Source organism: Herpailurus yagouaroundi, unplaced genomic scaffold (assembly GCF_014898765.1).
Source record: "Herpailurus yagouaroundi ecotype Mexico unplaced genomic scaffold, PumYag 182, whole genome shotgun sequence".
NCBI lineage: Eukaryota > Metazoa > Chordata > Mammalia > Carnivora > Felidae > Herpailurus > Herpailurus yagouaroundi.
In genome coordinates this window covers 23322048-23335954 of record NW_024412413.1, presented here as the reverse complement: position 1 = coordinate 23335954, position 13907 = coordinate 23322048, and the positions used below count along the sequence as shown (strand labels likewise).

Sequence of the window (13907 nt, the reverse complement as noted above, 5' to 3'; positions counted from 1 at the left end):
GGGGCGGCAAAGGCGCAAAGGCCCAAATCTGTCAAAAGAAAGTCAAGTACCTTAGCTTTCACCTCTCCCAGGGGCAGTGCCAACTCGGCCCAGAGAAAACACAGGCCGTTTGTTTGATCCTGGTCCTGTTGACCTGACATTAGGTTCGGGAGTTTTTCAGGGCTGCAGGTTTCTGTAGAATCCAGATACCTAACTTCTCAGTCTTGGCAAAACCTCTTTATGAGGCCACAGAGCAGGGAGGGCAGGAACCTCTAATTATGGGAGCAAGCACAGCAAAAGGCCTTTGAAGAGATCAAATGGGCCCTCACCAACGTGCCTGGTCTGGGGCTTCCAGACATGTCCAAGCCCTTCTTCTTGTACGTTCATGAATGTACTGGCATCACGTGAGAGTCCTAACCCAGATGTTGAGGTCCTGGCATTGTCCGGTGGCATATCTCTCCAAACAGCTTGAGTCTGTTGCCCAAGGCTGGCCACACTGCTATAGGCACTTGCAGCCATGGCCCCCTTAGTGTCTGAGGCTGACAAGTTAACTATGGGATAAGAATTGACTGTCTGAGTGCCACATTCAGTATTGACGTTAATGGAGTACTGACTAACCAATGCCAGGATGGTCAGATATCAGGGAATGAATGCTATGTGAGAACCCATGCATTCACCTAGAAGTAGTGTGGACCCTAAACTCTGCAACCCTACTGCCTGTTGGGCCAGATCAACCAGATTATGACTGCATTGAAATCATGAATGAGGCGTTCTCCAGCAGACCAGACTTGAGGGACCAGCCCCTCAAGGACCCCGACACTGAGTATTTCACTGACAGTAGCAGCTTTGTGAAAGAGGGAGAATGCCTTGTGGGGTACTCTGTGGTGACCCTGAATTCTATCATTGAGGCCAAATCCCTGCCAAAGAGGACTTTGGCATAGAAGGCAGAGCTCATCACATTAACCCGAGCTCTCCAACTGGTGGCAGGGATAGGTGTTAATATATATACAGACTCTAAGTATGCCTTCACCACCCTCCACGTACATGGGGCTTTATATAAAGAGAAGGGTCTAATAAACTCAGGAGGAAAAGACATAAAGTATGGTAAGGAAATCCTTGAACTCTTACATGCTGTGTGGGCCCCTAAAGAGTGACAGTCATGCATTGTTGGGGACATCATGGCTGCACAGGGAAACCGTAAAGCAGACCGAGAGGCAAAGCTTGCAGGTTCCAAAGGACAGCAGAATCTGCGACTTTAATGGCCACACTGTTCCCTAGTCCACTGGCAAAATGGGACCCTAATGACACAACATGAGAATACCTGGTTTAAGACTGAAAATGGAAGCTACCTCCCAGGTGGATGGTAGAAATTTGAAGACGGCCAAGTTGGCAATTCCTGAGGCCCTGGCCCAAGCTTTTGTCAAGAAGTTCCATCAGGACACTATGCTGGCCAGACAGCTCTCAAGACTACATTGAGCCAACATTTCTACATCCCTCGACTGTCCAGCATAGCCTGAGCAGTATGCGAGCAATGTGAAATGTGTGCCCGGAATAACCCACGTCAGGGACTCAAGGCTGCCCTTGGGGTGCAGAGTGTTGGGGGAGCCCCATTTGAAAATATGATGGTGGACTTCACTGATCTTCCCTGGGTCTGAGGCTATAAATATCTGTTGGTCTTTGTGTGTACTTTCTCAGGCTGGGTGGAATCCTTCCCTGCTCACATAGAAAAGGCACAGAAAGTGGCCCAACTTCTTCTAAAAATATCATTCCTCTATTTGGAATCCCTATCACTATGGGATCAGATAATGGGCCAGCATTCACGGCTGAGGTGATGTGGCTAGTGGCAAAGGGGTTAAAGATTACCTAGAAATTACATACAGAATACCAACCCCTGAGCTTTGGGAAGATGGAACGAATGAACCGAACCCTGAAGCTGCAATTGAGTAAACTATGTCAGGAAACAAGGTATTGCCATCACCTTGTTAAGAATCAGGTGTAGCCCCACTAAGCAGATGACATTCTCCCATTAAGAAATCCATTCTGGGTGCCCTCCCTCCATTATCAAGGGCATAAGTGGGGGTCTAAATTAGATAGGCAGTTTAACCCTGAGGCAACAGATGTGGGCCCTTGGCTCTACCCTAACCACCTTACACCACTGGGTTGGGGAGGGATTACCTATGAGTCTGGTCACAGACGCTCACCCCTTTAAACCAGGAGATGCTGTATGGGTGAAGGAGTGGAATGTCCAACCCCTAAAACCCTCCTGAAGGGCCCATTCACTGTCACCTAGTGCAGTAAAGGTAGCCGAGGTGGGTCCCTGGATTCACCACAGCACAGTGAAGGCAGCATCTCAAAACTGGGAGTACATTCCTGATCCATCAACACCGTGCAAGCTGACCATATGGAGGGAGCAATCTGCAACTCCAGAGGCTCTGGGACACTACAGCCCTGCTTTAGTCACTCTAGAAGCTGACTAATCTATGCATGGCAGAACCCTGAGGAATCGATGGTCTGGTGGGACAAATCCACTGTCCTTATTTTCTATATCTGTTTCCTTACTGGGATGCACTGTCACCCTTGTTTCTTGCTATTACTGTGATTCTTGCTTTACTTTTTGCCATAGGACTGGCAGTGGCTGCCCGGCTGGCTGCATGTGTGGTGAGAGGTTTCTGTTAGCGCCACCTTCCCTTTGTGGAGAGGATGCTTCATTGGTATTGGTTGCTTCTAATCTGGACCCCTTCTGTAGACCTAGATCCCTCATCATGTGACCCATGTATTCATATAACCAGGTCAGGCCAGAGAGTCACTTGGACTTTACCATACCCACTTCTCATGCCAGGGAAAAGGCCTGGGGACCTGCAGACATAAGACCACCTATTCTATCTGCCAATGGGGGAGTCAATAACACTTGCTTCACCCCACAGTACTCCCCCAGTGAAGATTGGTTAGAAGTCTGATCCTACCAAGGTTCCAGAGGGGGAGGGGAGGACTTGGTCAGCTGGACACAAATTACTAACCCAAAAAGACCAGTGTCAATGTTGTTAGACGTATGTGTTGTTATAGGTATTGGCGCAGAGGCATCTGTCATAAGAAAAAAGTGGGCACTTGTCACAGAGGGCCCAAAAACTCTTTATATACCATGTGGAGGCTTAGACTGGGAGTGGGTTTACTGACTCAATGACAAATGCATGTGTGAGGAAAATGGTTTATGTGCCTATACACCTGAGTTTTTATGCCCCAGCTGGAGCTGTGTTTCATGGGCTACTTGGAAAAAAGAAAGCACAACAGTGCTCCTTCAGAAGGGGGCAGCTACATCAGGTTGTCAATCAAAGGTCTGTAATCCTGTTAATTTTACCATCATTAACCCAGGAGATTCCAAATGGCAATGGGGCACCTGAATTGGCATCCGGATCCCTGGGGGAGGCAGAGACCCAGGGACTGTGCTATATTTCAAGAGAGTCACTACCGCCCATCCAACCATGTCCCATCAAGTCTTCCACTCCTTCTATGAAGAAATAAGAAGTAGCCCCACTCCCATTTCAGTCACAGCAAGGAACTTGTTTCTAGCCCTAGCAGAGACTATAGCCCAGACTCTGAAGATCTCTTATTGCCATGTATGCGTGGGAACCAACATGGGAGATCAATGACCATGGGAGGCTAGAGAATTAGATCCCCGCAAACCTTCTAATGGAACAGAATAATCCAGTCCTACCAGGGTTTGGCTCTTCAAAACCTCAATTATTGAGACAAACTGCCTTTCCTGGTGGGGAAGAAAGTTCACCATCTCTGTTGGAAGCTTCACGTGTCTAGGCCAAAGATTTTATAACTCAACCCCCCCGGGAAACACAATGGTGGGGATCCCCAGATCACCTTGAGTCAGACAGATCCCCACCCCCTTGTCTAACTTCTCTCATCTCCAAGAGGCCTGGGACAATGTCAATGCAGCCATTGAATGGCGGGCCCCAGGTTGACTATACTGGATATGTGGAAGGATAGCCTATATAGTACTCCCCTCAGGCTGGTCAGGGTCATGTGTGCTGGGAACCTTTCATCCACCTTTCTACCTGCTCCCCCTCGCCAGAGGGGAGGATTTGGGAGTCCAAGTGTATGGGGACAGGGAGACTCAAAGGAAATGACGTGCCCTACAAATTGGCAATTGGAAAGATGATAAATGGCCTCCCAAGTGTATAATCCAATATTATGGCCCTGCCACCTAGCAGAGGATGGGTTAGGAGGGGTTAGAGGATGGGGTAGGATTGCTACCGCAATCCCATTTACATGTTAAACCACATAATCAGACTGCAAGCAGTTGTAGAAATTATAACCAATGAAAGTGCCAGAGCTCTTAACTTACTAGCCAAGCAGCAAACCAAAATGCACGATGCTATCTATCAAAATCACTTGGCCTTAGATTACTTGCTTCCTTCTGGGGGAGGAGTTTGTGGGAAGTTTAACCTGAGCAACTGCTGCCTACAGATAGATGATGAAGGAAAAGTCATAAAGGAGATCTTAGATCGAACGAGAAATGTTGCTTGTGCCAGTCCAGACCCGGAAAGGTTGAGACCCTGGGGAGTTATTTGGAGGAGGGTTTTCAACTCTCTGGGGGATTCAAAACCCACCTAAGTATTATCTTCTTGATTTGGGGAGCTTGCTTAATCCTACCTTGCTTAGGTCCCCGGCTTATACAGTCTGTCTCCAACCTCACTGAGGCGATAGTCAAAAGGGAAATGGCCACACGTGATGATGTTATGGAAGTATAAACCTCTAAACCAAGATGATGCTCTTTGACCCAAAATAGGGGGTCCAAGCATCAAAGGGGGGAATGTGGTAGAGCTTCTCCCTAAGGAATGTGGTAAAAACCTCAAGACAAGGGAAGGCAACCTGGCTATGTGCAAGTGCGCGACCTTCCTCACAACTCTGCAATGTAGACCACTCATTCAGATGTATGTTACCACATATGGGAGACAAAGGAGCAAAATTGTACAAAAGGCAGCCCACCCCCCCCCCCCTGCTATGCTCAGGGCTCAGCCTTTTGGGGTCTTAGCCCACTGAGCCCGTGCTGGCACGAATAAAGTTGCTTCCTGGAAAGAAAAGCCTCAATGTCCCAATTCCCTGTGTTTGACACACTGCTACACTGAGATGGAATGATGGACCGGTATACGGACAGGCACCTGCTGCTAACATTCAGTGACAGCAGGCGCCCTACAGTGTTAGGTCAGTTGCTGAGAGGAATAAGTCACCTATTAACTTCTAATAATAATGGCTATTTCACACTGCATGTGTATCCAGTAATTGCAAAGTTAACCCATCGTGTTGCTTGGGGATCTATTCCAAATGTCAACATACAATGGTTCGTACCTGGCACATAGTAGGGATATAACATCAGTCAAACATAAATCTAAACTGAGGCTCTAAAACTGTTCCCAGCCTTTGGGATCTGAATGTTTGCAATTAGAGCTGGCATTGCCTGTGCTTCTGTTAATTTGAGTGATATTCTCGCCTGGTAGGCGAAATGTTGTGAATTTAAGGGTGTGACCCAAGACCTGATGGAGAACTGTTTCTTTTTTTTTTTTTTAATTTTTTTTTTCAACGTTTATTTTTTTTGGGACAGAGAGAGACAGAACATGAACGGGGGAGGGGCAGAGAGAGAGGGAGACACAGAATCGGAAACAGGCTCCAGGCTCTGAGCCATCACGGACCGCGAGATCGTGACCTGGCTGAAGTCGGACGCTTAACTGACTGCGCCACCCAGGTGCCCCTGAGAACTGTTTCTTTTAACCTTAGGCTTGTGCAATGCCAATAAGGATAAACAAAAACATTGGATTTGATTGCAGTCTTTTGTATTCATGATGGGGGAAGAAAAGGCCAGTGAGTTGGGGAGAAAAACAATGAACTGAATTAGTTGGTTCTATCAGAGCAGCTGATAAGACTGTGTTACTCCAAGCTCTGTGTTGCCTGGGGCCCTCCAGTTTGGGCCACCCTGAGTCGGCTACACAGGGCTAAGGATTGCATTAGTTTCCTAATGCTGCTGTAACAAGTTACACAACTTGTTGGCTTAAAACAAAACACATTTATTCTCTTACAATTCTGAAGGAATTGTAAGCACTCCAAAATCAGTCTTACTGGGCTAAAATAGAGGTATATACAAAGCTGGTTCCTTCTGGAATTTCTGAGGAGTGAACTGGTTTCCCTGCCTTTTTCAGCATCTGATGGCTGTGTGTATTCCTTGGCTTTGGGCCCCTTCTTTCATCTTCAAAACACATCACCCAGTCTCTGCTGCCCTCTTCACACTGCCTTCTGCTCTAATAAGGACCCTTGTGATTACATCAGACCCATTCAGATAATCCAAAATAATCTCCCACATTGCAAGATATTTAAATTAATCACACCTGCTAGGTCCTTTTTGTCCTATCGGGTAACATATTTCCAGGTTCTGGGGATTAGCACATGGACATCTTGGAGGACCTTTGTCAACTTACCTCAAGATTTATCCACAAGTCTAACTGATAGACTTCCTGTTTAAATAAGACGATGCAAATTTCGGATCAAAACCAAATATTGAACTAACAAATGCCCTTTTAAGTGTAAATAAGGCATGTTGCTTTGATTCTCTCAGCCAGCAGTTTCTCGACCTATTTTTCTTCCACAGGACAAGGTAGTGTGCCTGAATTTCTCATCAATAAAGATTACTCACTCTGCATCTCCACAATATTCTGTGGCTGAGAACCACTGTTTTTAGCCCTTTAGAGGTCCACAGAGAATGCTGGGATTAGTAATTTCCTAACTTTTGCTGTGAGGATTCTCTCCTGGTCCCCTTTGTGGTCCCCTGTTGACCTGAGTACGTGCATTTATTAGCAATCACGCTTAACAAACTCTGAGGGAATTTATTTACCTTTATCAGCATGAAAATGTCCCCACATCCTGCATTCTCCTGGCTGGCTTCGTTTCCTTTCTCAAGCTCAGCCAACGCAAAATAAAATCAGCTCCTAGGTTTTTACGGTGTGTAAGTTGTGTTCATCAGGTCTATCATTGCCTGTGGGTGGGTGAAAATTGGGAGCAAGGGGATGGTGGGCTGGGATTCATTCCCCCGGTTTGTCTGGCTTGATTCATTCCCCCGGTTTGTCTGGCTCCTGATGTCATCACAAAGACCAGCATTCTATTATATTCCCTATATTAGACAGGGGCAGACTGCCAGCTGGGAGCAGCTAGCCCTCTGCCCCTGTGATAGAGCCAAGTAAAGTTTGACTTGCCAATCTCGTGCCTCATCAGAACATCCATGGGCAGAGACTTTCTCTACTTAATTAGAATCTGTCTTAGTGGATGTGCCAGGCCCTGGGAGCCCAACGATGTTCCTACACAGCAGTTTCTTTCTCTCCCTCTTTTTTTAGTTTGGCACCACCTTGTCAACAGGTGCGATCAACAGTAAGGAAACATGCGGTGCCAGTGCTCCCATTCTGGTCCAGCATGAGAACCCACTACTGGAAAGATGGCACTCACAGCATTAGGCAGGCTGCCATGAAATCGTCCTTCCTTGGCACCGGTGCCCATGGTGAGCGTCTAGGCAACTTTTGATTGGGCACCACGCCCTCCAAACAGATGGGCATGAATGTAGGCAGGCAAGAGACCATTTATTTATATCAGCTGTATTTGCTGAGGGCAGGGTTCCCAGCTGGGAACATCAAAACAGCTCTTTGTCCTGGCCGTCTGCAGCTCTGATGGAGGTGAGGCAGCCTCGCAAATTCAGCAGGATTAATTTTGAAAAATAAGAACAATGTTTCTATGGACACCAGGGGACATTTTTGGCTCTCTTCAATGGTTCAGAACACAGAGCAGGCTGGGCCCAAGTCATTTTAATAAAATCTCCCATCCCTGTTTGGATTGGATGGGAAAAAGCCAAGAAAGCTTTCCAAATCGGGCCAAATGTAGGTGAACAGAGTTAGCCCCACATGGAAGCCTGCTTTGTGAGTCCTTTTACATACAATGGCAATGGCTTCCAAAGAAAATTAAGCTGAAGTCACCCAGACTCAGGCATTAGGAAAGGCATTCTGGTTGAGCTCACCACTGCACTGTTGTTCTAGGCATCCATTAACCTTCTTGTTGTCCCTCCTGTAAATGATGAATGGGATCAAGTGTGAGCTGAAAATGCAAGGGTGGACATTAGGGCTGACCTTCATAAAAGCCTCACTTGGCTTTGAGGGTAAACAGATAAATAAACAAGAATTATTATCTGCGTTTAAACATCTGAGAAATTGCAGTGTCTGAAGAGTATAACTTTATCAATGTTAGTATTAACTACTAAAAAATATTGCTTGTTTACAGTGCACCTGGCATTGTCTCAAGCACTTTACATGAAATCTGTCAATTCATTTTCCCAATAACCCGAGAGAGGTGGGTACTATTATTAGTATCATTACACAGCTGAGCACACTTAAGCTTAGAGAGATTTTCCCGAAGTCGTCACACAGCTACTGACTGACATAACCAGGGTACAAACCCAGAACTGCCTGACAATAGACCCCACGGTTACACCCCACTTCCTCCAGAAACACCGAGAGAGGCCAATCTGTTCAGCAATCGGCTTACCTAATTTAGGGATGTCTCTTACAATAATAGCAGTTTAGGTCAGTTTTTCTCCAACTTCAGCGTGCCTGCAAATCACCTGAAGATTTTGCTAATACACAGATTCTGTTCAGTAGACCGGGTGCAACAGATCTAGCTGATTCAGTACATTTCTGAATTTCTAACAAGCCCATGAGGCTGGCACCCAGCTACACAGAGTGGCAAGGTTTCAGGTTGGGGCACGCTGAGCCTCGACCTTGGCTACGCATCGAAATGACCTGAGGAGCTTTTAAAAATACCAAATGCCCACAATGCACCCCCCAGAGATTCTGATTTAATCGCTTGACAACCATTGGGTGAGCAATTCTCTTACTCACCAGCATTTCATTGTTTATTTGAGATGGGAATGATGAATTGTAAAAGGCCCTTGGCTGCATTCCTTAGAGGTGGAAAATAAGACAATAGATGAAGATGTGGTGCTCTCAGTCCTAGTCAGTTCCTTTTCCCGATACTGATTATTTATAACAATCTTGGAGGTGGGTGATGGGTAGACCTGTTACTCACACAGTGGTCTTTAACGTGAACAGCTGGAGCGAGAACAGCCTGAGAGCAGCAGCACTGCTACCATCGTTTAAGAGCAGAGTATGACGAAATGTGCGATGATGGAGGTGACAAGGAATTACAATCAGAAACATCATCCTTCTACGGCATAGGTTTTGTTGATTGTCATTTTTTTGGTTGAGAGGATCTGAATATGGAAAACCTGGGGCCACTAAAATCCTAACTATGTCGAAACTTTAATCAATTACACGTAACAAGCAACGTATGGATCAGGTGTTCAATGATTGCATTTATTAAGAAGGAGCAATTGATTCCATGTTGGTGGATATGTGGCCATGGCTCTTTTTGGGGTTTCCTGAGAAGTGTGATCAAACCAAAAGGACTACAGATTATTAAATCCAAATCAGTGTTGGTGCTGGCAAAAGCAAAGCGTTCAGTGAGGGGGGAGAATAGTATCCTCTTTTCAGAAGATCTCAGCTTCATGTATTATTGATGCAAAGATGATCAGATAAAAACTGGAACTTGGCAAGCTGTCAAATAAAAAATGCAGAGTGAATCAAAAATTTATAAAACAGTATTGAGTTATTACAATTCTATTATAGACACCAGTAATCATTTTTACTGAAACAAACCTCTTATATGACTGTACAGCTGGGATGTTAGGATACAAGGATTTAGGACTTGACCTCATTTGGGGTGAGAATATCGCAAAATTAAAAATTAAATACGAAGAGTAAATGATTTAGTCATAGTTCAGTAGCAGATTGAATAAAAACAATAGAGTTCTTAAAAAATAATGGCAGTGTTTTCCTTCTTGGGCTACATTTTGCTGACTTCCTTGAAAAATTACTGGCATTAGATTCAGAGCAGGATGAATTGCTTTACAGGATCTGTAAACTTAATTTGTGCATGTGCCAAGCACGCGCACAATGCCAAGACACTGGGGAGGAAAAATGACTTGGTGAGATATTTTGTCACTTATGGATTTTCTTTTATAGAAAAAAAAATCCCACCACTATAGTTTTATTAGCTATCTCCTCTTGTATAGGAGCCTTCTTCCTCCCTTCCTGGGACTGAAGCCCCGACAATGCCAGAAATATATTCAAGAATGGAGAGAGACGGCTGTCACCATTCCCAAATATTCAGAAGATAATTGCCAACCAAAGTTAGAGCATCTTGACATAAAACATCCCTTTCACTCCCAAGCCAATTTGCCTATCCAAATCAAATAAACAGCTATAATTATAAAATCACACATACTGATACGTAGTCAGCATTAGGAAAATGACACCGAAAACGTTTGACAGCGAGGCCTGCTTTCTGTCCTTGGCTTTTTCTCAGTGCCTGGGCAGAGAACAAAGAGGATCTCTTGGAACTGAAAATGACTCAAAAGCAAGGTAAGTGTAGAGCAATGAGAAGCATCAGCCCTGGGTTTTCCTGCTTTGGGGCTGAAACTTAACATTGTTATTATTATTTGAAAATGAGATAACTTTGTCTTTAAGGAACAGAACTGATTCCACTTAAATGGACTTTCATCAAGAGGCAGAAAGGAGGAAATGCTTTGCTTAAGCAGACACAGAGCCGACCTACCCCGTGACATGACCCACTTCAGTTCCACTGGGGATAAGAGTGTATGGTCAACTTTCATTGGACTTTGAAAGGCAAAACCTTCATGTGTGAATTACATATTGGCCAATTAGTCTTAATATTACAGGCTGAACACTTTACCTAAAGTGCCGACGTCAGGAATACCTGCGGGATTCATCAATCCCTATGCATAAAAGAGCACAAAAAAACTCAGCTTCTCTGCTATGACCTATGAATTATGTTGAATCATTATTTTTTGACTTGATGTTTCATTCATGTCACCGTGGCTGTTTTCAAGAACGTAAGGAAAATGCAAACGCAGGGAGAATTTTTGTTTCCCACTGAGAACCAACTTTAAAAGGTTCCTATGACACTTGCATTTGTTTTGGGTAACTGGTTACATGCTCTGTTGTGTTCATCTTCCCAGGATTAGGGGTTAATGATGCAGTGTTGGCCCTCCCAGTCACTAGGCTGGGGAACGCAGCACAAACCAGAGGAGGGCTGGGAAGCCAGTGGGCTGTGACATCTCAGAATGAGAACAAACTCACTGTTGAAATAGGCTTGTGTGTGTGGTGTGGTATGTGCCCTGCCTCAGGGTCCGGTCAGGAAGGCAGAAACTGCACCAAGTATTTCACACAAAAGGGATTTAGTACAAGCACTTGGGTCCATGGCTGTAAGTAAGGGGCACAGGTTCTTATGGACAAAGTATAAATAAAAATCTCCAGGGCAAAATGCTTTCAAACTGCACACAGGAGTTCGGTCAGCTCAGCCAAACACCCTGATTCGAACTACATTCCAGCCATTTGGATCGCCCGACTTGCTTCTGTTGGGAAGTATAAAATCTCTCCTCATTTCCTGTCGTCAATTGCAGCATGGAGTAGCTGAAAAGTGTTCAAGCAATTACTGGGCTTCACCAACTGGGTGCCTCTGGCCATAAGGGGCCTTTTGGGTTTGCAATAGCTCCGCTGTCATTTCCCTTCCTTGGCTGATCCTGGTACAAATTGCTGATGGCTCCAAGAGTGTGTCCTCTTGCTCACTGGAGGGGAAGTCAGGTTCCTACAAAAATGCTCTTTGCTTTTAGATGTGTGTGGTGCTGGTGGGGGTGGAAGGGTGGTGGTGGGGGAGGCTGGGGACAGAGGAGATCGCTCACCCACAATGCTAATCAAACCACCACTGTTGGTTCTGCTTCCTAATTATCTCTTAAAGTCATCCCCTTCCCTATTCCCATGAATGTTCCCACTATGTTCCTTCAGGCCATTTCATTGCTCAGCTTAAATTTCACAACAACCTCTTAACTGGTTCCTCTGCCTTCCACACAGACTTCTTCCTATCCACAGTTCTCCAGTGCAGTGATTCTCAACCAGGGGCAAACTGCTCTACCCCCACCCTTGCCCCCAGCAGCAGCAGCAGACATTTGGAAATGTGTGAGAGCCATTGGGATTGTCACATAACTGGGGGCAGGGGGTGGGGGGCCATGCTGTCATTAAAGGAATAGGAGCCAGGGAGGCTGCATTATCTAGTGTTCTCATTTCCTACTGCTCGGGTAGTGAAGTACCACAGATTCAGCAGCTTAAAGCAACATCCATTTATTACTGCAAAAGTTATGTAGGTCAGAAGTCTGACAGAGGTCTAACTGGGCTCAAATCAAGGTTTCGGAAGGGCTGCACTCCTTAATGGAAGCGAGCTCCTCTTCCAAGCTCAGTAAAGTTGTTGGCAGAATTCAGTTCCGTGGGATTGTAGAACTGAAGTGGCAGTTTCCTTGCTGGCTATCAGCAGAGATCATTCAAGCTTTTAGGGTCTCCCATACTTCTTGGTTCATTTCTCCCTTCATCTTCAAAGAAAGTAATGGTGGATTGAATACTTTTCATGCCTTGCGTCTCCTACCACATCTTTCCCTGATTCTTCTGTCCTCCTCTTCCCTTCTAAGGGCCCATGTGATCAGATGGGGCCCGCCCAATCTAGGTAACCCAGGATAGCCTCCTTATTTTAAAACCCATAACTTGAATACTATCCATAAAGTCCCTTTTGCCATGTACTATAACTTGTTCATAAGTTCTGGGAATTGGCACATGGGTATCTTTGGGAAGCCAGTAATCTGCAACCACAGCTGGAATGATCTCCATAGTAGAGAATTGTTCCACCCAAAATGCCACTAGCAGCCTCTTTGAAAAATATGGAGTGGGTGATTTTCCTAAAATGCAAATCTAATTTGTCTCTTTCTTGCTTTGAACTCCTTCAGGGAATCCTCATTGCCCTCAAGACAAAATCCAGGACAGAGCTTTAGCATGCCTACCAGAGAGTTCTCTACGATCGGGCATCTCTTCAACCCTAGTTCACAAAGGGCTCCGCCTCTGTCTCACGGCTCCGGCCACAGTGAATAATTTTTGACCATCCTGTGTTCTCTTACCTCTCATTCTTTGGGTAGGCTCTTTCCTCCATCTGGGATGCTCCTCCCTTTAACTCTCACCCACTTCCTTTAACCTAATTCCAATTCAACTTTCAGATCTTACTTTAGACCTTATTTCCTCATGAAAGCCTTCCATGACCCTGCAAGCCTGTGTGAGGCAACACTCCTACATGCTCCCATAGCACCCACATGCCCATCCATACCATTTATCACAGGGCTTTGTAATATCTGGCCTGTTTATCATTCCTTCATCAACTCTAAGCTCTGAGAAGACAGGGATAGCGTCTGTCCTGTTTGTTGTTGTATCCATAGCACTTAGCTCACATCTGCCATATACTTATCTTCAATACATATTTATTCATTAAATAAAATTACTTGGTCATGTTTACTTTGATATAAAAGATACAGTAAATTTGGTTCCAACCCTTCTCTAATAGACATAATCATAGCAAAGTTATGTTCCAAACTTTTACAGACAGCATTTCATCTGAACTCCATATCTGCATGAAACTATGATTATTATTATTAAATTGGTGGTACAGAGGAGGAGATCCAAACTCAGGGGGGATAAATAATTCCTCATAAAATTATGTGGCCCACAAGTGGCTAAACTAGGACCCAAGTCTGATTTCTGATTCCCAAGCCAATACCACGGTACCTTTCTACAGCAACAAGTAGCATCTCATAGTTTATAAAGCACCATATCACAGAATCCTCCTATGTCCACTATAAGATAAAAATATTGATCCCTTTTTTAAACATGAGGAAAGAGACTCATTGAGCTTAAGGGACTAAAGTCACACAGTTAGTATGT

The 13907-nt window shown here is 45.1% G+C and overlaps 2 long non-coding RNA genes across 2 annotated transcripts in view; one reads left to right on the top strand and one right to left on the bottom strand.

Moving 5' to 3' along the window:
• Nucleotides 1-3217: 3217 nt before the first annotated feature.
• LOC121041043 (uncharacterized) lies at nucleotides 3218-12593 on the top strand. The gene is made up of 3 exons (XR_005795535.1): nucleotides 3218-3228; nucleotides 4778-4780; nucleotides 12371-12593. It is a non-coding gene; the product is annotated as an uncharacterized LOC121041043 (long non-coding RNA).
• Nucleotides 9369-13907, bottom strand: part of LOC121041042 (uncharacterized) — a 42250-nt gene continuing 37711 nt past the window's right edge. Inside the window, exon 3 of the long non-coding RNA XR_005795534.1 lies at nucleotides 9369-9629. This is a non-coding gene — a long non-coding RNA (uncharacterized LOC121041042). The remainder of the gene's footprint in view (nucleotides 9630-13907) is intronic.